Raw genomic sequence first — 27,355 nt, 5'->3', positions numbered from 1 at the left:
CTGAATGGAGACTTTGGGATCTTACTACCTTCAGTGTCCCATGGTACAGAAGGCCATCACACAACCAACAGACAGGCACACATGCAGAGCATACCACCCAAAAGTTAAACGCAGGTTCCAAGTTTACTAACACAAAACCTCACTGGAAAAAGAAGTTCAAAGAAGAGAATGGAAGATATAGGCTCTTGACCTGCCCCACTGAGTCAGAGTTCACAGTGGCCATTAATGCCAATGATACCAGCCACTAGTGAAGGGGTTATATCAATGACTTGGATTCTTGATCAGTTAAATTAGCAGCTTTTCCTTGTTTGTGTATTTGTAGATTGGGAAGAGGGCAAGGTAAAGCTGGGAAAAAGTAGTAGAAAGTTCTTTATAACAATTATTCCTCAGTATTTTATTTCATTTTTTATAAGTTTATTTATTTATTTTGAGAGAGTTGGGGGTGGGGTGGGGAGGAACAGATTGAGAGAGAGAGAGAATCAATCCCAAGCAGGCTCCATCAGTGTGGAGTCCAACACAGGGCTCTATCCCACAATGGTGAGATCATGACCTGAGCTAAAATCAAGAGTCAGACACTTAACTAACTGAGCCACCCAGGTACCCCACCTCAGTTCTTTAATCTGTAAAATAAAGATGAATAAGTGATTTTTAAGGCACCTACTTGTTTTCAAATTCTATATTCATAACTTTCACAAATGAAGAAACTGCTTCAACATTCTTACTATTCCACTAAAGAATCTTTTCCAAAAAATAGAGCTGATTAAAAGCTTGAAACAGACAAATATGACCCCAAATTATCTCATAAATCTTACTCTAATGAGTTCTGAAATAGCATACTTCACACAGACTTAGTGATGCTGACATGTTGAAATATTTGCAATTCAAAACATCAAGATATTGATTTAAATACATTTTATGGTTCCAGTCCAAGATAGTGACATTAGAGGCTCTTTAACTCCCCTGCTCCCATGGACACACTGAGTTTACAGCTACACACAGAGCGATTTCCTCTGCGAGAAAGTCAGAAACTACACATTGACTCATGCACATCAGGCAAATGAAAAAATATTCACATAAAAAAGTAGGAAAGACTGAGACACACTTTCACCATGAAATGCATCCCAGGCAGAGTGCCATACAATCAGGAGGGAACTCTCATTCCCAGCTTCCCCCTTAGGAGCAAAGATTTGGACTGCATATCTAGCATCCTAACTTCGAAGACTCCCACCTAAGGGATGGGACCCCCAAACACCTAGCTCTGAAAGCCAACAGAGCTTGCATTCACAAGATCCACAAAACTATAGCAAACAAACAAACAAAACAAGTTTTCAACTGGCTCATGAGATCTTGGTATGGCAATGCCTCAGGCCTCAATGTAGGGGGTGGAGGCAGAAACCACCAATCTCCCAGCTTTTTCTTGAAAGGTAACTAGTTATAAACTTTGACAGCTACTACCTATATCAAGCTTCTAATTTAGCACACATCTAGGGGTTGACTGTAATCTTCTCCAGGGAAAGGGAAAGCCAACAGACACCACCTCAGCCTTCTTCCTCTAGCCCACTGCAAATTGCCAGTATCTCTCTGGAAGGAGCTTGTATGCACATATGGCACCTCAACTTTTGTAGCTGTCACTGAAGGGATGGGCCCTTCGATTGCCTGGCTCTGAGAGCAAATGGAGCTTGTGTTTCCAAGTCCCACAGCATTTTAGCAAACTAAGAATGAGTACTAAACAGACACAGGAACACCCCAATGTAGCTATACACCTGGGCCCAGTATGGAAGAAGAAGGCAAAAATGCCCATCTCTAGTTTCTCCTTGGAACAATCCTAAACTACATTCTCTCCCAGATTCTGCCTCAGGGTTTGCTTCTAGTCATCCTGCACATAGGTTCTGACTGTGTTCCTCTCCTTTGGGACACTGACAGGTCTTGGCACATCCTTAACAATGGGGGACCACTAAGAACAAACAAGGCATTGTAGACAATCACAAAGGTTTCAGAGTCAACCAAGAGCTTGGTCAGGTTGATGGGTAATGCGTATCCCCTACATGAAACTACCACTCAGTCAAGACTAGCAGAGGTGGTTGTTTTTATCTAGTGCACAGAAATCAATGGAGAGAGGCAAAGAAATTGAAGAAACAGAGGAATATGTTTCAAACAAAAGAACAAGATAGAACTGCAGAAACAGATCTCAATGAAGCAGATATAAATGATATATCTAATAAAGAGTTCAAAATAATGATCATAAAGACGTTCACCAAGGTCAGGAGAACAATGCATGAACAAAGTGGAAATTTCAACAAAAAATTATCAGAAAGTACCAAACAAACCACAGAGCTGAAAAATACAATAACTATACTGAAAAATTCAACAGAAGGGATTAACAGCAGACTAGATCAAGGGGAGAAAAAGATCAGTTTATAGTGAGAAAGGCCTACATTAAGAAAAATGAAAGATATCGAATAGACAACCTAAATTTACACCCTAAAGAACTAGAAAAGCAAGAACAAATGAAGCCCAAAGTTAGCAAAGAAGTGAAATAACAAAGCTCAGAGCAGAAATGAATGAAATAGAGACCAAAGAGACAATAGAAAAGATTAATGAAACTAAGAACTGGGTTTTGAAATTATAAATAAAATAGACAAAACTTTAGCTATACTTAATAAGAAAAAAGAGAGAGGACTCAAACAAGTAATCTCTATCAAAATTCCAATGACATTTTTCACAGAAATAGAAAAGATAATCCTAATATTTGTATGGAACCAAAAAAGACCTTGAATGTCCAAAGCAATCTTGAGAGAAAACAAAGCTGGTGGCATTAAAATTCATGATTTCACAATATATTATAAAACTATAATAATGAACCAGTGGTATTTGCATAAAAAGATACACATAGGTCAACAGAATGAAATAGAGAGCCCAGAAGAAAACCCATGCCTATAGGGTTTGATTTGTGACAAAGGAGCCAAGAATACAAAATGGGAATAGTCTCTTTTATAAACGATGCTGGGAAAGCCAGAAGCTACATACATATGCAAGAGAATGAACCAGGACCACTATCATATACCATACACGAAAACTAACTCAGAAGGGATTAACATACTGGATGTAAGGCCTGAAACTGTAAAACTCTTAGAAGGAAAACAAAGATGATAAGCTCCTTGACATCCATCTCAGCAGTGATTCTTTGGTGATGATTTTTTGGATTTGATACCAAGAGCAAAGCAACAGAAGCCAAAATGAACAAGTAGCATTGCATAAAACTAAAATACTCATGCACAATGAATAAAACTACTAACAAAATGAAAAGTGGGATGAACCCACTTTTGGTTGGATATCCCAACCCATCAAATGGGATAAAATATTTATAAATCATGTATCTGATAAAGGATTAATACCCAGAATATATAAAAAACTCATATAATTCAATGGCAAAACAAAACAACACAAACCCAGACGATCTGATGAAAATGATAGGTAGGGGCACCTGGGTGGCTCAGTTAAGTGTCCTACTCTTGATTTTGGCTCAGGTCATGATCTTATGGTTTGTGGGTTCAAGCCCCATGTGGCTCTGTGCTGACAATGCAGAGCCTGCTTGGGATTCTCTCTCTGCCTCCCTCTCTCTGTGCCTCTCCCCTGTTCATGCTCTCTCTCTCTCAAAATAAATACAACATTAAAAAATAATGAAACAAAATAAAATAAAATAAAATAATGGGTAGAGAATCTGAGCCATACAGATGGCCAAGAAGTATATGAAAAGGTGTTCAGCATCACGAATCATCAGGGAAATGAAAATCAAAACCACAATGCAACATCACCTCACAAATGTCAGAAAGGCTGTCATCAAAAAGATAAGCAATAATAAGTGTTAGCAAGGATGTAGAGAAAAGGGAACACTTATGCACTGTTGGTGGGAATGCAAATTGGTGCAGCCATGTGGAAAACAGTAGGGAGGTTCCTCAGATGATTAAAAGGAGAACTACCATATGGTTCAGCAATCTCACTTCTGGGCATATACTGAAAAGAAATGAAAACAGAATATTGAAGAGATATCTGCCTTTCCACGTTCACTGCACCATTATTCACAACCAAGATATGGTAGCAATCTAAGTATCTGTCAGTGTATGTGTGGTTAAAGAAGGTGTTTTACACACACACACACACACACACACACACACACACACGCTTGAATATTTTTCAGCCATGGGAAAGAAGAAAATCCTTCTATGTGTGACAACATGCATGCATCTTAAGGGCATTATGCTAACTGAAACCAGCCAGACAAAGACAAAATAACACCTGGTATTACTAATATGTGGGATCTAAAAAATATATATATATACTTCAGGGGTGCCTGGGTGGCTCAGTTGGTTGAGTGTCAGACTTTTGTTTTCAGTTCAGGTCATGATGACAGGGTCGTGGGATTGAGCCCCAAGCATAGCATGGAGCCTGCTTAATATTTCTCTCTCCCTCTGCTTCTTTTCCCCATTCGTGAGCACTCTCTCTCTCTAAAATAAAATAAAATAAAACAAAATAAAACAAAACAAAATAAAATAAAATAAATAAAACAAATAACATAACATGACTATATATATATATATATATATATATATATATATATATATATACACATCAAACTCATAGAAACAAAGAATAGAAAAGTGGTTGCCCAGGGTTGGGGTTGAATAAACAGGGTAAGGTTGGTAAAAGTGTACAAACTTTCAGCTATAAGAAGAATAAAGTCTTAGGATCTAATGTATAGCGTAATTACTATAGTTGATAACACTATGTTGTATAATTGAAATTTGCTAAAAGAGAATTTAAATGTTCTCACCAAAAAAGTAAATAAGTAAATAAAACACATAAGGCGATGGATGTAATAATTACCTAGATGGGATTAACTAGATCCTTTCACAATGTGTATATATATATATATATATATATGCATATATATATATATACATCATATATATACATCATCATGATGTACACCTTAAATATATTACCACTTATCAGTTATACCTCAATAAAGCTGAAAATTCATAAAAATTTCATAAAATTTTTCTCAGGTTCTTGCTTGGAGGAACAAAAAAGTAACAATAGGGGCACCTGGGTGGTTCAGTTAAATGTCCAACTCTTTTTTTTTTAACGTTTATTTATTTTTGAGAGAGAGAGAGACAGAACACTAGAAGGGAAGGTCAGAGAGAGAGGGAGACACAGAATCAGAAGGAGGCTTCAGGTTCTGAGCTGTCAGCCCAGAACCCGACGTAGGGCTCTAACTCATGAGCCATGAGATCATGACCTGGGCCGAAGTCAGATGCTCAACTTGGCTGAGCCACCCAGGTGCCCCTTAAATGTCCAACTCTTGATTTTGGCTCACGTGGTCATCCCAGGGTCATGAGATCAAGCCCTGTATCAGGCTCTGCACTGATAGCATGGAGCCTGCTTGGGATTCTCTCTGCCCCTCTCCTGCTTGCACACACACTTCTCTCTCTCAAAATAAATAAATAAAACATTTTTTTAAAACTAATAATAAATGCAACTATCACTTTTCCTCTAAGCTTTGTAAATGATCGTATAAATTAAGATTATATTTGGCTGCATAAAAAATAATAACAGAAGTTTAAATGAGCTAGACGTGTATTTCTCTCACATACAAAAGAAATCCTGCTGGAGGTAGTTCACATTCAGGCTGGTACTGTGGATCCAAAGTCAGGGATGATTAGTCAACAGTCACTTTAGTGCTGTTACATCACGCTCAGCACATCATTCCCAACCTCAAGGCACCTCGTTGTTCAAAAGGGCTGCTGGGGCACTGGTCACCATGCCTGCAGGTTGGGACAAAAGGGACTCTTCCTAGGGAAGAAGCTCTCTTTAAGTAGCTTTCCGGGAAAACACACACATCACTTACACTAATATCTCATTATCAGAACTTAATGAAATAGCTTCCCCTTGGTGTAAGGGGACTGAGATAAATATATTTCCCATAGGAGTACACTGATGTCTGGATAGAAACTGTAGACCTACTTGAAGACAAGAGAATGGATGTTGGGTGGGAAATAGCAGCCTCTGCTACAATGATGAAGAAACATAGTTGCTTTGATAAGCCATTTGTGGACCAGACACTGAAGACACTTGGGATGGATTTTCCCCATGTGGTAGCTGTTTCAGAAGCATGGGCTCCTCCAGCATCCCAGGTGAACTCTCTTCAGAGCTTGTTCATTAGAAAGAACATGGGGTTGGGATCAATCTCCATTCGGCCTCAGTTATTACAAGTAATAGGTCTTGGGAAAGTCACATGACCTCTAAGTATATTTCTTTACTTGCAAATTGAGAACCTTAGGACTGCCTGGGTGGCTTATTTGGTTGAGCATCAGACTTTTGGTTTCGGCTCAGGTCGTGATCTCACAGTTTGTGAGTTCAAGCCCCTCATTGGGCTCCATGCTGATAGTGCAGAGCCTGCTTGGGATTCTCTCTTTCACACTCTATCTCTGTCTCTCTCCTTCTCTCTCTTTCAAAATAAATAAATAAAAGCTTTTACAAAGTTGAGAATTTTATATAATATCAACCCTACCTCCCCAGGGTTGATATAGGCTCAAGGATGCAATAAGTAAACATTTATTAAGGGCTCACTATATTCCAGTCTGTGGGCTAAATGTTTTATGTACAGTATTTAATTTCATTGAGAGGCTGGATTCACATTCAAGATTCTACTAAATATTTATGAAGTGTGTATTATGTGCAAGATATTTGGATTCAGTAGTAAATGAGACAGTGTCCTTGCCCTCCTGTAATCATATTCTGTCAGAGAGTCAGACATTAAGCAGCACATTTACAGAATTAATTGCTTCATGAGAAATACTCTGTGTGCTCTGAAGGCAAAGTACAGGGTCCTGTGAGGGCTGCAGAAGGGGATGTGACTTGCTTTGGGGGGCCAGGGAAGGCTTCCTGGGAAGGAGACCGGAGCTGATCCTTGAGGAGGATTAGGAATTCAACAAATTGGTGAAAGGTTTCCACAGAGGAGATATCACATAAGAAAAAAGTCGCAAACGTTAGGAATAAAAATTCTAGTTATTCATTCTGAGGATGGACTGTAAAGATCTGACTTTGAAAGAAGAGGCAGAAATGTTCTTCAATTGCCCATTTCTTCTGTCTCCCCAAGTGTGCACATTCACACGTCCTTCTTCACATAAGGAAGAAAAGTGAGCTCAGATTTGTATAGGCTTTAGTTTAATTATACAGTTGACTCTTGAACTTCCTGGGTCCACTCACACGCAGAATTTTTTTTTTTTTTTCCTGAAAAATGAGCTACCGTTTCCATTTGGTCCAGGACTTGAGAGCGGCTCCAGGGTGGTTAAAAAGCTGCCTACTGGCTTCAGGGAGAGACTCAGGCACAATCCCCAACACCAGGGGTCTGCTGGGCTACTGAAGCTCAGAGGTGAGCCTCTGAACAGACACCTGCGGAGCCCAGCCTGGGGTGGGGCTGGCCAGCCTGCACAGGTGCAGCAGTGGTCGCCCGACTTCCTGTTGAGTTTCACTGCTTATCCCGGAAGTGGCTCTCCAGGAAGTCCCAGAGATGGACGTCTTTGTGGGCAGAACCCCAGGCATGCAGATCCAAAAGAGCCTGGTTCGGGTTCTTCTCCAGGACCATAAGGGCTTTCGTGGCCTCCGGGGTTTTACCCACGCATCTTGAGGAGGCTTCTACACCTGGGGGAGAAGACGAGGTCTCCCACCGGTTTGCATCTTCAGGAGACACAGGGCGCACTCGCGCTTCTCCTTAATCACCCGGGGAAGAAGTGGCCCACGGCCTGCAGAGCACATGTCCTTGTGGGAAATGGAAGCCCAGAGAGGCAGGCTTGCCAGCCGGTTGATGGCAGCCTCCACCTTGGTGGAATAATTCTGATGAATCTGAGAGCGCATGAGCAACAAGGAACAAAGTTCAAAAAACAGTGTGGGCTAGTCCTGAAAGGCAGAGGGTGGCTGAGATGGTGGTTCTGAAGGTAATTACTGGAAAAGAGGTTGGAGACTGGAAGAAGGGGCGCTCCTGGGTCTGTTCCAGCCAAACACTGGTGAAGCAAGACACAGATTGGGGGGTTAGGCGCATTGCCTACATGCAGTTTTTACAGCAAAGTACTCTAAGTGTATTTTCTCTTCCATACGATTTTCCTAATAACACTTTTTTCTAGTATAATACATTGTGAGAATGTGGCATTTAATACATTTAACATAGAAAATATGTGTTAATCCACTCTTTGTATTACTGGCAAGGCTTCTGGTCAATGGTAAGCTATTAGTAGTGAAGTTTTGGGGACTCGAAAGGTAGATGCAATTTTCAATTGTGTGGGGGTTGGCTCCCCAAAGCCCTGCATTGTTCAAGGATCAACTGTAATTACTTTTGACAAACTGAATTTCTTCCATCCCAGCCAATCGCATCCTGCCCAAACCCCCCTGAAGCTGGACTAACAGAAGATCTAAGAAATGACACCTTGTACCTTTTCCTCACACAGTTGGAGGGCTGTGATGTTTCTTGCTGTCACTTTGTAAATTCGGGTGATACCCAGGACCAGGGTTCTCCGCAATTGTCTCTCTAACTCATGAGGCTGGGGCCAAGGAAACGCCTTTCTCAGGAAAGATGCTGAAGCTGCCAGTTGGTAATTTTCATTATCAGCAAACCTCCACGGTCCGCTTGCACAAAATCATGGTCTCATCCAAGAAAAGACAGTAAAAAAAAATTGAAATTAAGTCGGAAGCCAACCAAAATACCAACATTCTTCATTGGCTGATGGTTTTTTTTTTTGGCAGATATGAGAGAAAATAACTTACCTTGAACTTCTTCTGAGGGTTAAAACCTTCTCCAGGTCATGTGCAGGCTCTGCAAGTGACCTTCAAGATCTTTAAGACAGTAGTAAATTATTTCAAGTGGCTTTTCCATGGTCTTCAATCTTTAACAACAACAACAACAAAAATGGTATATTTTGTGGTAGATTTTAATTTTTCAGAGGTAAAGGTGTCTTCTTTGATGCTCCCTTTTAGCTCTTTAACATACATATCTGTATTTGTGACCCATGGGGAGTGACCAAAGACAGTGCTTTAACTCAAGAAGTTGAATTTTGGTCTTTGTTTTCTTCGAAGTCCTTGGCTCACTTTGTTTATTTTCAAGAACATGCCTGTCAAACATCCAAGTCAGCGCAACCATAGTTTGCCTGCTGCTGTAAGTTTTCCATTCAAGTAAAAACAGTGTTCAGGGTGAACAGTGGGTAGATGTGCTCACAAGGTGAGCAGTTACCCTAGTGCTTTTATGTGAGGCAGCTATGAAACCCCAGTGCACAGCAGAAGTCCTTGATGTACAGCTCCCATTTTGTCACACAGCATGAAAAGCAAACAGTGTTTTAGTATTACTATGGAAGTGGTAGGATTGTGGGCATCACCAGGGGTCCAGGGACCACACTTTGAGAACTGCCATTCTAAGATGTAAAATGCTTCAGACTTTTCTAGTTCAGTCTCATTCCTCTCTTGTAGGATAAAGAGAGGCTTTGGGGATTTGGTTACATATATTTATCAAATGCAAAATTCCTAGGAGTTCTAGGTCCTTTGCCTTTCCATAAAAATTTGAGAATCAGCTTGTTGATATCTATGGTAAATCCTTCTGGGATTTTGAATGAGTGTGTGTAATATCTGTAGTGCAATGTGGGGAGAAAGTGAGTCTTCCAATTATTCACATGATGTATGTTTCCATTTATTTACGTCTTCCTTGTTTCCTAAGTTGGAAATGGTGATGGTGATGGTGGTGGTCCTCCTTCACCTCCTCCTCCCCCTCCTTCCTCTCTTGTCTCTCTTCTTCTTTCCCTCCTCCTCCTCCTCTCTCTCCCTCACCAACTCCTCCTTTTCCTTCTTTTTGGTGCTATTGAAAATGGCACTTAATTTTTTTCAGATTCTTATTGTTCATTTCTGGTAAATAGGAATATTGTTCACTTTTTGTATCGAATTGATCTTGCATCCTGTGACATTGCTGAATTCACTTGTTTAACTCAGGACTGACTCTGGGATCATTTTGGGCATGACTAGGGATGGATGTTCTACATAGCCAATTTTTGAGTTCAAACATTTTTGTTTCTTCCTTTCCAATATGTGTTTTATTTATTTGTCTTGCTTTATTGCATTTCCAATATATTGATGGATAGAAGTGGTGAGAAAGGGTATTTTTGTCTTGTTGCTGATCTAAGGGTGAAACCATTCAGTCTTTACCATTAAGAATGATGTTAGCTGTAGGATTTCTTCCTTTCTTTCTCTCTTTCTTTCCTTTATTTTTTAACATTTATTTACCTTTTTTGGAAAATATATGTAATTTATTGTCAAATTGGTTTCCATACAACACCCAGTCCTCATCCCAAAAGATGCCCTCTTCAATACCCATCACTCACCCTCCCCTCCCCCCCACCATCCATCATCCCTCAGTTTGTTCTCAGTTTTTAAGAGTCTCTTAGGCTTTGGCTCTCTCTCACTCTAACCTCTCTTTTTTTCTTTTTTCCTTCCCCTCCCCCATGGGTTCCTGTTAAGTTTCTCAGGATCCACATAAGAGTGAAAACATATGGTATCTGTCTTTCTCTGTGTGGCTTATTTCACTTAGCATAACACTCTCCAGTTCCATCCACATTGCTACAAAGGGCCATATTTCATTCTTTCTCATTGCCACGTAATACTCCATTGTGTATATAAACCATAATTTCTTTATCCATTCATCAGTTGATGGGCATTTAGGCTCTTTCCATAATTTGGATATTGTTGAAAGTGCTGCTATAAACACTGGGGTACAAGTGCCCCTATGCATCAATACTCCGGCATCCTTTGGGTAAATTCCTAGCAGTGCTACTGCTGGGTCATAGGGTAGGTCTTTTGTAATTTTTTGAGGAACCTCCAAGCTGTTTTCCAGAGCAGCTGCACCAGTTTGCATTCCCACCAACAATGCAAGAGGGTTCCTGTTTCTCCACATCCTCTCCAGCATCTATAGTCTCCTGATTTGTTCATTTTGGCCACTCTGACTGGTGTGAGGTGATATCTGAGTGTGGTTTTGATTTGTATTTCCCTGATGAGGAGCGATGTTGAGCATCTTTTCATGTGCCTGTTGGCCATCCATATGTCTTCTTTAGATAAGTGTCTATTCATGTTTTCTGCCCATTTCTTCACTGGATTATTTGTTTTTTGGGTGTGGAGTTTGGTGAGCTCTTTATAGATTTTGGATACTAGCCCTTTGTCGGATATGTCATTTGCAAATATCTTTTCCCATTCCATTGGTTGCCTTTTAGTTTTGTTGATTGTTTCCTTTGCTGTGCGGAAGCTTTTTGTCTTCATGAGGTCCTAATAGTTCATTTTTGCTTTTAATTCCCTTGCCTTTGGGGATGTGTCAAGTAAGAAATTTCTACAGCTGAGGTCAAAGAGGTCTTTTCCTGTTTTCTCCTCTAGGGTTTTGATGGTTTCCTGTCTCACATTCAGGTCCTTTATCCATTTTGAGTTCGTTTTTGTGAATGGTGTAAGAAAGTGGTCTAGTTTCATTTTTCTGCATGTCGCTGTCCAGTTCTCCCAGCACCATTTGTTAAAGAGACTGTCTTTTTTCCATTGGATATTCTTTCCTGCTTTGTCAAAGATGAGTTGGCCATACTTTTGTGGGTTCCACTTGGGAGTCTCCATTCTATTCCATTGGTCTATGTGTCTGTTTTTGTGCCAATACTGTGCTGTGTTGATGATTACAGCTTTGTATTAGAGGCTAAAGTCTGGGATTGTGACCCCTCCCGCTTTGGTCTTCTTCTTCAAAATTACTTTGGCTATTTGGGGCGTTTTGTGGTTCCATAGGAATTTTAGGATTGCTTGTTCTAGCTTCAAGAAGAATGCTGGTGCAATTTTCATTGGGATTGCATTGAATGTGTAGATAGCTTTGGGTAGTGTTGACATTTTGACAATATTTATTCTTCCGACCCATGAGCATGGAATGTTTTTCCATTTCTTTATATCTTCTTCAATTTCTTTCATAAGCTTTCTATAGTTTTCAGCATACAGATCCTTTACATCTTTGGTTAGATTTATTCCTAGGTATTTTATGCTTCTTGGTGCAATTGTGAATGGGATCAGTTTCTTTATTTGTCTTTATGTTGCTTCATTATCAGTTTATAAGAATGCAACTGATTTCTGTACATTGATTTTGTATCCTGCAAGTTTGCTGAATTCATGTATCAGTTCTAGCAGACTTTTGGTGGAGTCTATCAGATTTTCCATGTATAATATCATGTCATCTGCAAAAAGTGAAAGCTTGACTTCATCTTTGCCAATTTTGATGCCTTTGACTTCCTTTTGTTGTCTGATTGCTGATGCTAGAACTTCCAACACTATGTTAAACAACAGCGGCGAGAGTGGACATCCCTGTCGTGTTCCTGATCTCAGGGAAAAAGCTCTCAATTTTTCCCCATTGAGGATGATGTTAGCTGTGGGCTTTTCATAAATGGCTTTTATGATGTTTAAGTATGTTCCTTCTATCCTGACTTTCTCGAGGGTTTTTATTAAGAAAGGATGCTGAATTTTGTCAAATGCTTTTTCTGCATTGATTGACAGGATCATATGGTTCTTATCTTTTCTTTTATTAATGTGATGTATCACATTGTTGAACCAACCCTGTGTCCCAGGAATGAATCCCACTTGATCATGGTGAATAATTCTTTTTATAAGCTGTTGAATTTGATTTGCTAGTATCTTATTGAGAATTTTTGCATCCATATTGCATCCCAATATCAGGGATATTGGCCTGTAGTTCTCTTTTTTTACTGGGTCTCTGTCTGGTTTAGGAATCAAAGTAACACTGGCTTCATAGAATGAGTCTGGAAGTTTTCCTTCCCTTTCTATTTTTTGGAATAGCTTGAGAAGGATAGGTATTATCTCTGCTTTAATTGTCTGGTAGAACTCCCCTGGGAAGCCATCTGGTCCTGGACTCTTATTTGTTGGGAGATTTTTGATAACCGATTCAATTTCTTCGCTGGTTATGGGTCTGTTCAAGCTTTCTATTTCCTCCTGATTGAGTTTTGGAAGTGTGTGAGTGTTTAAGAATTTGTCCATTTCTTTCAAGTTGTCGAGATTGTTGGCATATAGGTTTCCATAGTATTCCCTGATAATTGCTTGTATTTCTGAGGGATTGGTTGTAATAATTCCATTTTCATTCATGATTTTACCTATTTGGGTCATCTCCCTTTTCTTTTTGAGAAGCCTGGCTAGAGGTTTGTCAATTTTGTTTATTTTTTCAAAAAATCAACTCTTGGTTTCATTGATCTGCTCTACAGATTTTTAAATTCTATATTGTTTATTTCTGCTCTGATCTTTATTATTTCTCTTCTTCTGCTGGGTTGGGGTGTCTTTGCTGTTCTGCTTCTATTTCCTTTAGGTGTGCTGTTAGATTTTGTATTTGGAATTTTTCTTGTTTCTTGAGATAGGCCTGGATTGCAATGTATTTTCCTCTCAGGACTGCCTTCGCTGCATCCCAAAGTGTTTGGATGGTTGTATTTTCATTTTCGTTTGTTTCCATATATTTTTTAATTTCTTCTCTAATTGCCTAGTTGACCCATTCATTCTTTAGTAGGGTGTTCTTTAACCTCCATGCTCTTGGAGGTTTTCCAGACTTTTTCCTGTGGTTGATTTCAAGCTTCATAGCATTGTGGTCTGAGAGTATGCATGGTATGATCTCAATTCTTGCATACTTAGGAAGGGCTGTTTTGTGACCCAGTATGTGATCTATCTTGGAGAATGTTCCATGTGCACTCGAGAAGAAAGTATATTCTGTTGCTTTGGGATACAGAGCTCTAAATATATCTGTCAAGTCCATCTGATCCAATGTATTATTCAGATACAGAATATGTATTGTTTCTTTATTGACCATGTGTCTAGATGATCTATCCATTGTTGTAAGTGGGGTGTTAAAGTCCCCTGCAATTACCACATTCTTATCAATAAGCTTGCTTATGTTTGTGAGTAATTGTTTTATATATTTGGGGGCTCCTGTATTCGGCACATAGACATTTATAATTGTTAGCTCTTCCTGATGGATAGATCCTGTAATTATTATATAATGTCCTTATTCATCTCTTGTTACAGCCTTTAATTTAAAGTCTAGTTTGTCTGATATAAGTATGGCTACTCCAGCTCTCTTTTGACTTCCAGTAGCATGATAAATAGTTCTCCATCCCCTCACTTTCGATCTGAAGGTGTCCTCAGGTCTAAAATGAGTCTCTTGTAGACAGCAAATAGATGGGTCTTGTTTTTTTATCCATTCTGATACCCTACGTCTTTTGGTTGGTGCATTTAGTCCATTTACATTCAGTGTTATTATAGAAAGATATGAGTTTAGAGTCATTGTGATGTCTGTAGGTTTCATGCTTGTAGCGATGTCTCTGGTACTTTGTCTCACAGGATCCCCCTTAGGATCTATTGTAGGGCTTGTTTAGTGGTGATAAATTCCTTCAGCTTTTGTTTGTTTGGGAAAACCTTTATCTCTCCTTCTATTCTAAATGACAGATTTGCTGGATAAAGGATTCTCGGCTGCGTATTTTTTCTGTTCATCACATTGAAGGTTTCCTGCCATTCCTTTCTGGCCTGCCAAGTTTCAGTAGAGAGATCCGTCACTAGTCTTATAGGTTTCCCTTTATATGTTAGAGCATGTTTATCCCTAGCTGCTTTCAGAATTTTCTCTTTATCCGTGTATTTTGCCAGTTTCACTATGATATGTTGTGCAGAAGATCGATTCAAGTTACGTCTGAAGGGAGTTCTCTGTGCCTCTTGGATTTCAATGCATTTTTCCTTCCCCAGATCAGGGAAGTTCTCAGCTATTATTTCTTCAAGTACACCTTCAGCACCTTTCCCTCTCTCTTCCTCCTCTGGAATACCAATTATGCGTAGATTATTTCTCTTTAGTGCATCACTTAGTTCTCTAATTTTCCCCTCATACTCCTGGATTTTTTTATCTCTCTTTTTCTCAGCTTCCTCTTTTTCCATAACTTTATCTTCTAGTTCACCTATTCTCTCCTCTGCCTCTTCAATCCGAGGTGTGGTTGTCTCCATTTTATTTTGCAGCTCATTTATAGCATTTTTTTAGCTCCTCCTGGCTGTTCCTTAGTCCCTTGATCTCTGTAGCAATAGATTCTCTGCTGTCCTCTGTACTGTTTTCAAGCCCAGCGATTAATTTTATGACTATTATTCTAAATTCACTTTCTGTTATATTGTTTAAATCCTTTTTGATCAGTTCGTTAGCTGTCGTTATTTCCTGGAGATTCTTTTGAGGGGAATTCTTCCATTTTGTCATTTTGGATAGTCCCTGGAGTGGTGAGGAACTGCAGGGCACTTCCCCTGTGCTGTCTTGAATAACTTGCATTGGTGGGCGGGGCCACAGTCAGACCTGATGTCTGCCCCCAGCCCACCGCTGGGGCCACAGTCAGACTGGTGTGTGCCTTCTCTTTCCCTCTCCTAGGGGTGGGATTCACTGTGGGGTGGCATGACCTGTCTTGGCTACTTGTGCACTGCCAGGCTTGTGGTGCTGGGGATCTGGCGTATTAGCTGGGGTGGATCAGCAAGGTGCACAGGGCCAGGAGAAACAGGCTCAGCTCGCTTTTCCTTAGAAGATCCACTTCAGGAGGGCCCTGGGGCACTGGGAGGGATGGATCCGCAGAAGCACAGTGTTGGTTTTTTGGGCGGTGCAAGCAAGTTCCCTGACAGGAACTGGTTCCCTTTGGGATTTTGGCTGGGGGATAGGTGAGGGAGATGGCACTGGTGAGCGCCTTTGTTCCCCACCAAGCTGAGCTCTGTCATCCGGGGCTCAACAACTCTCCCTCCCGCTGTCCTCCAGCCCTCCTGGTCTCTGAGCAGAGGTGTTAGCTTATAACCTTCCAGATGTTAAGTCCCGCTTGCTGTCCGAACACACTCCGTCCGGCCCCTCCTCTTTTGCAAGCCAGACTCGGGGGCTCTGCTTTGCCAGCAGGCTGCCCCTCCACCCCACCTCCCTCCCGCCAATCCGTGTAGTTGGCACCACCTCGCCGCCCTTCCTACCCTCTTCCGTGGGCCTCTCGTCTGCGATTGGCTCTGGAGACTCCATTCTGCTAATCCTCTGGCAGTTTTCTGGGTTATTTAGGCAGGTGTGGGTGGAATCTAAGTGATCAGTAGGACGCCGTGAGCCCAGCGTCCTCCTACGCCGCCATTTTCCTCTGTCTCCTCTTTCTTTTTTTTTATGTCTTTTATCAGGTTAAAAACATCCCCTTCTGTTTCTGGATTGTGGATAGTTTTATTTATTTATATATAAACCTTTATTCTTATTTTTTATTTTTTAAAATTTACATCCAAATTAGTTAGCATATAGTGCAACAATGATTTCAGGAGTAGATTCTAATGCCCCTTACCCATTTAGCCCATCCCCCCTCCCACAACCCCTCCCTTAACCCTGTTTTTTCTCCATATTTATGAGTCACTTCTGTTTTGTCCCCCTCCCTATTTTTATATTATTTTTGTTTCTCTCCCCTTATGTTCATCTGTTTTGTCTCTTAAAGTCCTTATAGGAGTGAAATCATATGATTTTTGTCCTTCTCTTACTGACTAATTTCACTTAGCATAATACCCTCCAGTTCCATCCATGTAGTTGCAAATGGCAAGATTTCATTCTTTTTGATTATATATATATATATATATATTTGCAAATCAAGTGAGATATATATATATATATATATATATATATATACCACATCCTCTTTATCCATTCATCTATCGATGGACATTTGAGTTCTTTCCGTTCTTTGGCTATTGTTGATAGTGCTACAATAAACATGGGGGTGCATGTGTCCCTTCCAAACAGCACACCTGTGTCTTGGATAAATGCCGAGTAGTGCAATTGCTGGGTCGTAGGGTAGTTGTATTTTTAGTTTTTTGAGGAACCTCCATACTGTTTTCCAGTGTGACTACACCAGCTTGCATTCCCATGGATAGTTTTTATCATTAACCGATGTTGAATTTTGTCAAATGCTTCTCCATTTCTTTTTCAATTTCCTTATAATGTATTTTTTTAATTCATTAATATAATGGATTTATATTGAATTATTTTCAATGTAAAGCCAACCTTGTATTTCTGGGGTAAAGCCATTTGGTTGTGATGTTTTATCTTTTTATATGTTGTTCAATTTGATTTCCTAAAATTTTGTTGGGTATTTTTATATCTATGTTTATTAGAGATATTGGTCTGTAGTTTTCAAAGACAAAATTTCTTTGTCTGGTTTTAGTATTGGGGTACTGCTGACTTCATAAAATGAGTTGGGGTATTCCTGTGTCTAATTTCTGGAAGATATTATTTAGAATGTCTATATTTTTTCCCTTAAATATTTGTATTACTAGTGAATTGGCTGAGCCTGGAATTTTGTCAGTAGTTTTTAAATCACATTCATTTTTAAAAGTATAGATTGAGAACTCTTAAGATTCTTTATTTCTTTCTGAGTGAATTTTGGTAGTTTTTGTCTTTCAAGGTATTGTTCCATGTTGTTTAAATTGTTGAATTTATAAATTATATTTAATTTAAAAGTTGTTGAATTTATGAGCAAAAATTTGTTGGTAACATTTTTCTTTAAATATCTACATGGTCCATCGCAATGTTCCCTCTTCCATTGCAAATATTTTGGGGATTTTTAAGATATCTTTCTGCTTTTACTTTCTAGGTTACTTCTGTTCTGGTCTGAGGTCATACTTTGAATAATTTCAATACCTTTAATTTTGTTGAGGTTTAAAATATGTATTCTATGCTTCTTGGGTAGATGGTTCTATAAATGTCTTCTTTATCCTTACTGATTTTGTGTCTGTTCTGTCAGTCACTGAGAGAGGCATATGAACTCTCCAAGTATATCTGTGAATTTGTCTGTTTCCACTTTCAGTCCTATCTGTTTTCACTCTATGTATTTTGATGCTCTGCTTTTAGGCATTAGTTACACTGAGGAATGGTGCTTGTTCTTAGAGGGCTGACCTCTTTATTATTATGTAATGAAGTTCTTTATCCCTGGTATTATGTCTTTCTTTGAAGTTTACTCTTCATTATTTTGAAAATATTATAAAAATATTAATACAGCTACTCCAACTTTATTTGATTGGGGTATTTATAGTGTTTTTTTTCTCATTTTACTTTTAACCTATATATGCATATATTTCTTTTTCTTTTTTTAAATGTTTACTTATTTATTTTGAGGAGAGAGGGAGGGTGGGGGGAGGCAGAGAGAAAGAGAGAGAGAAAATTCCAAGCAGGCTCTTCTGTCTGCATTGTGCCTGATGTGGGGCTCTAACTCACAGAACTGTGCGATCGTGACTTGAGCTGAAATCAAGAGTCAGACACTTAACCAGCTGAGCCACCCAGGTGCCCCTCTATGCATATATTTCAAATGAGTTTCTTGTAGACAGCATCAGTTGAGCTATCCTTTTTAAAAATCCAATATGACAATCTTTTAATTGGTGTTTCTAAGTTTGTTGTGTTTAGACTGTTTGTAGTTGATATAATTATTTATATGGCTGTATTAAAATCTACCATCTAATAGGTTTTTAAATATTTGTTCTATTTATTCTTTTATGTTTTATCCTCTTCTGCCTGCCCTTTAGTTAATGGACTTAATTCAGCTAAATTATTACATTATGATTACATTTAAAACAAGAACAAGTATTATGTTGCTCTTTAAATTTATTTATACTTCTCTTTAAAATATTTTTAGTGTTTGCCATAGAGTTTATGATCTACATCTTTAATCTAAATCTATCTTTAGTAGTACTACCTGTATAAAAGTAAAATATATTGCTACTATTATTGCCTTAGATAGTGATCCTTTGGAGAAATTAAAAGCATGAAAAATAAATATTATCTTTATTTCATTTCTGACACTTTGTATGTCTTTGCATGAATGTAAATTTCTATCAGGTATCATCTACCTAAAGGAAGCTCTTTTAAAGATTTTTTTGTAGTGTGGATCTGACAGCGGTGGATTCTCTGCATTATTGGCCTGGGGAAAAATCCTTATTTCTCCTTTATTTTTTGAAAGATACTTTCCCTACAGATAGAATTTTGGGTTGATGGTTTTCTTTTTTTCTTTTAGCAACTTTACTTACGCTTCATTATTTGCTCATGGTTTTCATGGTTTCAGACAGATTCTGTTGTACTTCTCTCCTTGGTTTCATCTCTCTAGGGCCACCTGTCTTTCTAGTTCAGCCTAGTTGGTTGCCTTGAAATCTCAGGTTCCTGATGGATTTAAGGAAAGTCTTGAAATTATACTCTGCCAGGATTTTTGTTTTGTTTTTGTTGTAAGGATAAAAGTAAAATTCTGTCTAGTTCTCCACACCCCAAGCAGAACTCATAAATCCTCCCCCCCAATTTATGGAACTAAGTTTGCAAAGAAATAAGTAATGCAGTGAGCTGATGCACAGTATTTGTGAATATTACTGTGCACCTATTTCTTAGAAGCAACTGTTCTTAGTGAAAGTATCACTGAAATATCAGTAAACAATGGACAAGAGAATATTTAAGGTTAGGGAACCATCCTGCAGATTTCAGTGTGCTCAGTTTCAGTGGCCAATACATTGTCCGATTTCTTCCATAGTCAGAATGGAAGGATCATCCAGCCCGAGGGTGAAAATTATAACACACCTCATTTCCTTTTCCTTGCAACCCTGAATTCTACTGGTTTATATCTTAGTTTATAATGGGTAAATAGGGGCACCTGGTTGGCTCAGTCAGTTGAGCGTCTGACTGTTGATCTTGGCTCAGGTCCTGATGTCACAGTTTGTGAGTTTGAGCCCTGTTTTGGGCTCTGCACTTGTCAGTGCAGTGCTTGGTATTCTCTCTCCCTCCCTCTCTCTCTGCCCCTTCCCCCACTTACACAGTAACTCAATCTCTCTCTCTCAAAATAAATGAATAAACTTTAAAAAATAATGAATTAATACTATCTCTATGGGTTATGACAAATATTCCATTTAGTTCAATGTTGCAAACTCCTATCTGTCCACTCAGAGCTCCTTATGCCATACCATGAATATGGAACAGAGAGGGTTATCATGTTGATTGCACTGATTCTTCTCCATTATCCAGGGGGAATAGGGTTGTCCCTACACAATGGCAGCAGGGAGATCATGCCCTGAAAAGGAGTGATTCTCTGGAGCAATTATTGCTGCCATCAGGTGCAAAGGAAAAGTTAATTGACATCTGTAAGAACATACAGACAGGAAAAGGGTCTCAGAAATTCTGGGAATGAAGTGTTGGGTCTCCCTACCAAATATAGAACCCTAGCTTTCTTTGGTGCTGGCTGAAGGCGGTAGGAACTTAGAATAGGAAATAGAGAAAGAGAACCATTAAACCAACGACAGTCTTGTGAAGAGCTGCAGAAATAGGAACATAACACTTAACTGTACTTATCTTTTGATGTGCCATGTATATATTCTAGGCTTTTAACTACTTTTATTTTCCTTTCCTATATATTTTCCCAATGTTGTGAATAAAGGTTATGTTGTGATGATTAATTTTACAATTTGGTTTATAAGCAATGGACAGCAACAAGAATCGCAAAAGAACTACATGTTTTGTTGTTTAGTGGGGCTCATGAAAACAAAGTTAGGGATAATCAATGGGGTGAATCATAATCTCTGAGCTTCCAAGTCTGTGGTCAAAAGGTTACTGGCAGATGCCTGGATGGCTCAGTCAGTTAAGCTCCCAATTCTTGATTTTGGCTCAGGTCATGATCTCACAATTTATGAGATTGAGCCCCGTGTTGGGCTCTGTGCTGATGGTGCAGAGTCTGCTTGGGATTCTCTCTCTCTCTCTCTCTCTCTTCCTCTCTCTGTCTCTGCCCCTCCCCTGCTCACACACACACACACACACACACACACACTCTCTCTCTCTCTCTCAAAATAAATGAACTTAAAAAAAAAGGTTAGTGGCAGAAATAGTAAAACTCACCATATATGCATGTGTTGCCCATCATTTCCAAGTCTTCTTGCAGCTGAGTCTGTCCTGTGTGACTCATTCTAGCTAATGATCAATGTGTGAGAGTGACATGGGCTTTGGGCTAAGGCAGTTTAGAGCTGTGTTACTTCTGTGTTTTCTTCCTCCACTACTAAAATCTTGGAGGCCATGTGTCCAAGGTGGTGTAGCCACAAAAGCAGGCTGGGCACTCTGCATATTTCTTTTATGAGTAAGAAACAAATCTTTATTGTGTTAAACCACTGGAATTTTGAGGTTATCCTTTTATCATATATAGCTTTCCTATCCTGACCCAGACTGCAGCATTGATGGCCCTCCCCCCACATACAATTATAATTTTATTTTATGATATAATGGTATCATATATGGCATATAAATAGAAAGTTATGAGCAAACCTGTTATGCATTGCTTATTTGCTACCATGTTAACCCAGAAATCTCCATTTCTATGCCATGGATTTTTATGTATATGTATGTGTTTGTGATACACACACATACACACACACACATTCCCATGGCACATACATATACACTATGGAGATATAGATCTAGATATAGGGACAGATGTAGGTCTCAAGTTCTTTCTTTACTGGGAGCGATGGTTCAGAAATCAGAACAAGATAATATAGGTTGTTCCACTGTTACCAAATGAGGCCCTTGTTTTCTTAAGCAAAATCAAGTTATGCTATCTCTTACTTTGAATAAGCTTGATTCAAGAGACTGACTCAAATAACGTATACGAAGACTGAGATGCATGTGGCATGTGGCTGGACTCAGAGTCTGCTTGAGATTCAATCTCTCTCTTTCTCTCTGCACCCCTCACTCTCTCTCTCTCTCTCTCTCTCTCTCTCATGCATGTCCTCTCTCTCTCTCTCTCAAAGATAAATGAACATTAAAAGAAAAATTGTAGTTTTCATGAAATGTATCCAAGGTTAATTTAATTTGGGGTGATCTTTATTATCTTTAGATTTTCTAAGTGATGTAATAGGATATATTACCCTCTGGAGGAGGGAATCAGTCACCAGGATATGGGAGATGAGAGCCTAGTGTAACCATCTTTATCTTCACTAATGGTACCTGGATACAAATCTACCACTTGGCAGCAGAAATACCTTTGAGGTCCACTGGATCTGGCCCCAGGGGTGATGGGGGAACCTGCTGAAAGGCCTGCTTGACCAGAAACATTTCTTCCCAGCCCTACCCCAGGCTGTGCCCATACTCCATGGCTATCATGCACTGCATTTGGGGTTGCTCTGATAGGCTGTTAACTTCACTGGAAATACAAACAACTACCAAGGACTGCCCTAAATGAAGTGAGAAGGTCAGAGAAATCAGTTATTCTGCCTATAGGCACTGCTTCTCCAGTTTCTTTCTCCACTTTACAATTGAGGATTAAAGACTGTCCCTCCAATCAGGGAAAACGTCTTGACAAACTCATCCTTATTATGTTATAAGGGACTTACTGTACAGTGTCTCCAAAGATAATTATATTTTAAAATAGACGTAATGGGAAAAGATAGACTCAACACAAACAAATGAGCCTCTAATGCTGTAATTTCATACATTGGATGGTAGGGCTCCTAGCAATCCCGTTTTTTTAAGTAAGGAGACTATTTGACCTGCCCCAGGCTGGCTCTGCTCTTTGGATCTAATCACATGTAGCTTAATCTTTGAGCAAATTTATTAAACCACCCACTGTTTCCAAGGACTTTCTGACATTTCCAAAGAATTCATGTAAGCCAGATGTATTAGTAAGCAGATCAACACTCACGGAGAAGATTTCGTGATCCTAGGTCAATGTCTTGTCCCTGTTTTGACTCATGTTTTAATGATCAACAATCATCTTCAACCCTGGCAAAGAGGCAGATAAAATAAGTCCTCTGTCTTAATAGCTGTTCTCATTATCTTGGCAAAATCCATCATCCAGGAGTTGAAACCCATCCAAAAGCAAATTCCATTGTCCAGGACCTGAACCTCATCCAATAGCTAGCACCCTCCCAGACAAAGCGGGCCTTGGAAGCAAGTCTCTGAGCCCCGGCTGGCTGGAGCTGTGTGAAGTCCTTAGGCACAGTTGGTTGTGAAGGACTTCATTACAAGATAGAAACCCTAAAACCCAGCAATAGAACTATACCATCTCCCACTCTTAACCTAGGTAAAACCAGAGAAGAATAGAATTTTATTTTAATTGTCTGGCGCAGACTCTTTGATATAATTAGACAACAAATAGGCAATATTTTAGTAGGAAAAACAAAACAAAACAAAGCCATGAGGCTTGGAGCCAGAAATCCAGGTTTTAAATTCTGTCAGTTTGGTGATTATCTGGCCTCAGATAATTAACTTATCCTTTCTGAATGTCTGTGTCCTCATCAAGAGCAAGAATGAGCATTGAAGCAGTGACAGAAAACAGAATAATCCCCACTCCGCATTGCATTTGTGTGCATTAATTGCTGGGAATATAAGACTGTCAGATGCAATGCCTGTTTCTGACAGAGCTCGTCAGCTGTCTTGCCCTTCCCCCAACATTTCTGTCCTTCTCCCTTGAGACAAAGTGGGATCAGCATTTTATTCCTCAGCACACACCATTTTTTACAACTGCTGCCTTCCAGTGGATTAACAAGGCATTCATAAAGCATGCATTATATAAAAAGCCATTTTCTCTGTGATGTGGAAGATATAAGAGATATGGGCTTGAACTCAAGGTATTTGAACATGACAAGGTTCACATATGAAACTGTTCAGTTGCATAGGAAGGCACTATATATAAAAATTCTCTAAATTAAAGGGGTGGACAGTGCAAGATCTTAAAGCCCCAGGAGGTCCTATCCTCGCTTTGCTGTGGCAAGGTAAAGGAGACATACTTCATTCTTCTGCATTCAGACAAAGTATCCTTTTCTCCACAATAACAATTTCCAAGATCGGATGGGCTCATGTATATGCAGAATCAGTTGGTACATGAGGACAGTTCCACTGGAGAAATGAATAGCACAGTCATTCTTCCCCTGAGTTGGTACCTTGCATGGCCTCCAGTAGCTGCCAAGAACCTCCACAGAGGTGGTCCCATGCCTGGCTTCAGGTATGGCTGGCTGGCACATTGCTTACATCAGATCCTAGTTTTCCAGCGAGCTCATACGGCTGTGATAATTAGGCAATCGGACTTTAATACGGATGGAGGATCCGGAGTAAAGTTTAGTAAACTTATCCTCAGGAAACACACATATTAAAATATTAAAAAAATGAGTCAATGCTGAATTCAGTATATTTTAAGTGGGTAGGTAATTTTTTAAAAAACCGATTGAGGGGCGCCTGGGTGGCTCAGTCAGTTGGGCGTCCGACTTCGGCTCAGGTCACGATCTCACCGTCCGTGGGTTCGAGCCCCGCGTCGGGCTCTGTGCTGACGGCTCAGAGCCTGGAGCCTGTTTCGGATTCTGTGTCTCCCTCTCTCTCTGACCCTCCCCCGTTCATGCTCTGTCTCTCCCTGTCTCAAAAAAAATAAAAAAAAAACGTTAAAAAAAACAACAACAATTATTTGATTAAGAGTGTGTGTGAGATTTGGAGAGCCCGCCTGCACATCCAGGGAGGGCATGTACTGCGTGTGGAAGAAGCTGGAATTCTATCGCCCTGGCGGAACCACTGGGGTCTGCTGTTCTGCCTCTCTTCCTCATGCGGGTCCCACAACACCTTCCACGTCAACCTTGGAGAGAGAGCATTTATAAAAGATGTATTCTGCTCTTTTCTCTTTAAAGATTTTATTTTTAAGTAGTCTCCACACCCAGCATGGGGCTCGAACTCACAACCCTGAGATCAAGAGTCACATGCTCTACTGACTGAGCCAGCCAGGCGTCCCTAAAAGATATATTTTGTAAACAAATTTTATTTTAGGATGAAGAAGTTTTCCTTTCTGAGAAAGTCTCTTTTGAGCTCATAGCCCTCAGGCGACACTAGAATTTTATCATAAATATTGGATTTCTTTTTAGAGCAGCCACATCCTAGAGCAAATAGTAAAGTGGAAATGGTTCACTGTTAATGAAAATAGTAAAAAAAAAAAAAAAAAAAAAAAAAAAAAAAGCCCAAGTCACAGATAAACTTCAAAATCAATTCTCTTTTCATTTGTGTTATGAAATATCTGATACAAAGGAGTGTGATATGGATATACATACACATGAAAATTTACGAATCTGTACACTTAGGACTTGAGATTTATATACTGCACTATATGTAAATTGTATCTAAAAAGTTAAAAGCATAGAATATAATAAATAGTCCAAGCATAAAACATGGTAATCAAACATAAATTTCCATTTCCAGCACCCCAGTTGATACAAGGCCCCCTCCTTCTTCTGCCTAAATGTGCCCTTTTGTCTGCCTTTCCAGGGGAAACTTTCTCCTGAATTATGTTTTTTCTTTCTTTCATCTCTTTATAGGTTATTATGCATGCAATTGCACCAAGTGGCTTCATTCACTTTCACCTGGTTTTGAACTTCATGTAAATGACATTGAACTATTTCTCCTCTTCAGCAACTCACTTTTTTCATTCAACACTGTGTTGGTGAGATTTATCCATTTTGATCTTTGCAGCTGTCATCTCAGCACTTAGAGAAATATGGAATATTTTATGTCCCACGAGGGTAAAGGAATTACCCTGTGGTCAAACAAGACTACTCCTGGGGCTTTAGCACTCCTTGGCCATGTGCAGAGCCGTGTGTGTGTGTGTGTGTGTGTGTGTGTGTGAAAGTTTTGTTAGCCTCACAAAATGAGCTGGGGATTACTCCTTTTTCTATCATCAGATAGTTTCTGAAATATTGGAATGTTCTCTTTACCAACTATTTGATAGAATCCTCCTATAAAATCATTGTGACCCTGATATTTTACTTGTGGGAAGATTTTAAATTATTGATTCAATTAATGTGGGGTTGTAGGACTATTCCGTTTTTCTATTTCTTCTAAAATTAGTTTATATTATGCCAGTTTTTAAAAATGCCTTGAGGGGAGCCTGGGTGGCGCAGTCGGTTAAGCGTCCGACTTCAGCCAGGTCACGATCTCGCGGTCCGTGAGTTCGAGCCCCGCGTCGGGCTCTGGTCTGATGGCCCAGAGCCTGGAGCCTGTTTCCGATTCTGTGTCTCCCTCTCTCTCTGCCCGTCCCCCGTTCATGCTCTGTCTCTCTCTGTCCCAAAAATAAATAAACGTTGAAAAAAAAATTAAAAAAAATAAATAAAAATGCCTTGAGACATCTCATTTAGCTTGGCATACAGCTAATGCTCATGAATGTTACAGGTGTGCTGGAAGAAAGTATGTCTTATTCATGTCATTGAGGCAGGATTCTATGCATATTTATTAAGCCAGTAATCATGTTTTCATTTACTCATTGTTTTTTTCTCTTTCCTTAATCTATCTAGAGTTGTGTTAAAATTATCCACTTTGATGGTGAATTTGTCAGTTTCTCTTATTTTGTCATTTTTTGTTTTATATGTTTTGGAACCATATTATTCGTTGCATAGTATTATAGGATAGTTATATTTTCCTGAGGAATTAATCTTTCTGTCACTTGAGCCTCTATTTATACTAATGATTTTTTTTAATGTTTATTTATTTTTGAGAAAGAGAGAGACAGACAAACAGAGCATGAGTGGGGAAGAGGCAGAGAGAGAGGGAGACACAGAATCTGAAACACGTTCCAGGCTCTGAGCTGTCAGCACAGAGCCCGACGCAGGGCTCAAACTTGGGAATGGTGAGATCATAACCCAAGCCGAAGTCGGATGCTTAACTGACTAAGCCACCCAGGCACCCCAATATACAAATGACTTTTATCTTAAAATTTATGTTATTTGATATTAGTGTAGCTACTTCTATTCTCTTTGGTTTGGCATTCTTTTCTTTTACTTTTAATGTACATTACATGTATATATTTGAATATGTATCCTAGCTATCCATTGGCAAGCCTCAAGATCTGTTAAGTCGTGACAATATTGTTTCATCTGAAACCCCATCCACTCCTCCCTGCCTCCCTCCAGATTATTTTGAAGTAAATCTCAGGTATCTTGTCAGTTCTTTTGTAAATATTCAATGTGCATTCTTAAAAAATATGGATACTTTCAAAGACATAATAACACTAAGTGTATTGTTACTACACTTAAAATTTAACCTCATTTCCTTAACATCATCAGCTATCCAGTTATTGCTCAAATATTTCTGATTGTCTCACTTTTTACATGCTTATTTTTAATTTAGATCCAGATAAGATCCTCATGTTGCAAGAGGTTAATATGCTTCTCAAGTCTCTTTTAATCTACACATGTCTGCTCCCACTTATGTCTTCTTTTTATGCAGTTTGTTTATTGAAAACTTCCTTGTTTG

The 27,355-nt window shown here is 39.3% G+C and overlaps 1 pseudogene; it reads right to left on the bottom strand.

Moving 5' to 3' along the window:
* Window positions 1–1,867: 1,867 nt before the first annotated feature.
* LOC123586586 lies at window positions 1,868–7,917 on the bottom strand (annotated as a pseudogene).
* Window positions 7,918–27,355: the final 19,438 nt, after the last annotated feature.

The sequence above is a fragment of the Leopardus geoffroyi genome, chromosome C3 (genome assembly GCF_018350155.1).
Source record: "Leopardus geoffroyi isolate Oge1 chromosome C3, O.geoffroyi_Oge1_pat1.0, whole genome shotgun sequence".
Classification (NCBI taxonomy): Eukaryota; Metazoa; Chordata; class Mammalia; order Carnivora; family Felidae; genus Leopardus; species Leopardus geoffroyi.
Note: the sequence above shows the minus strand (reverse complement) of the source record. Positions and strands in the feature narration are given on the sequence as shown.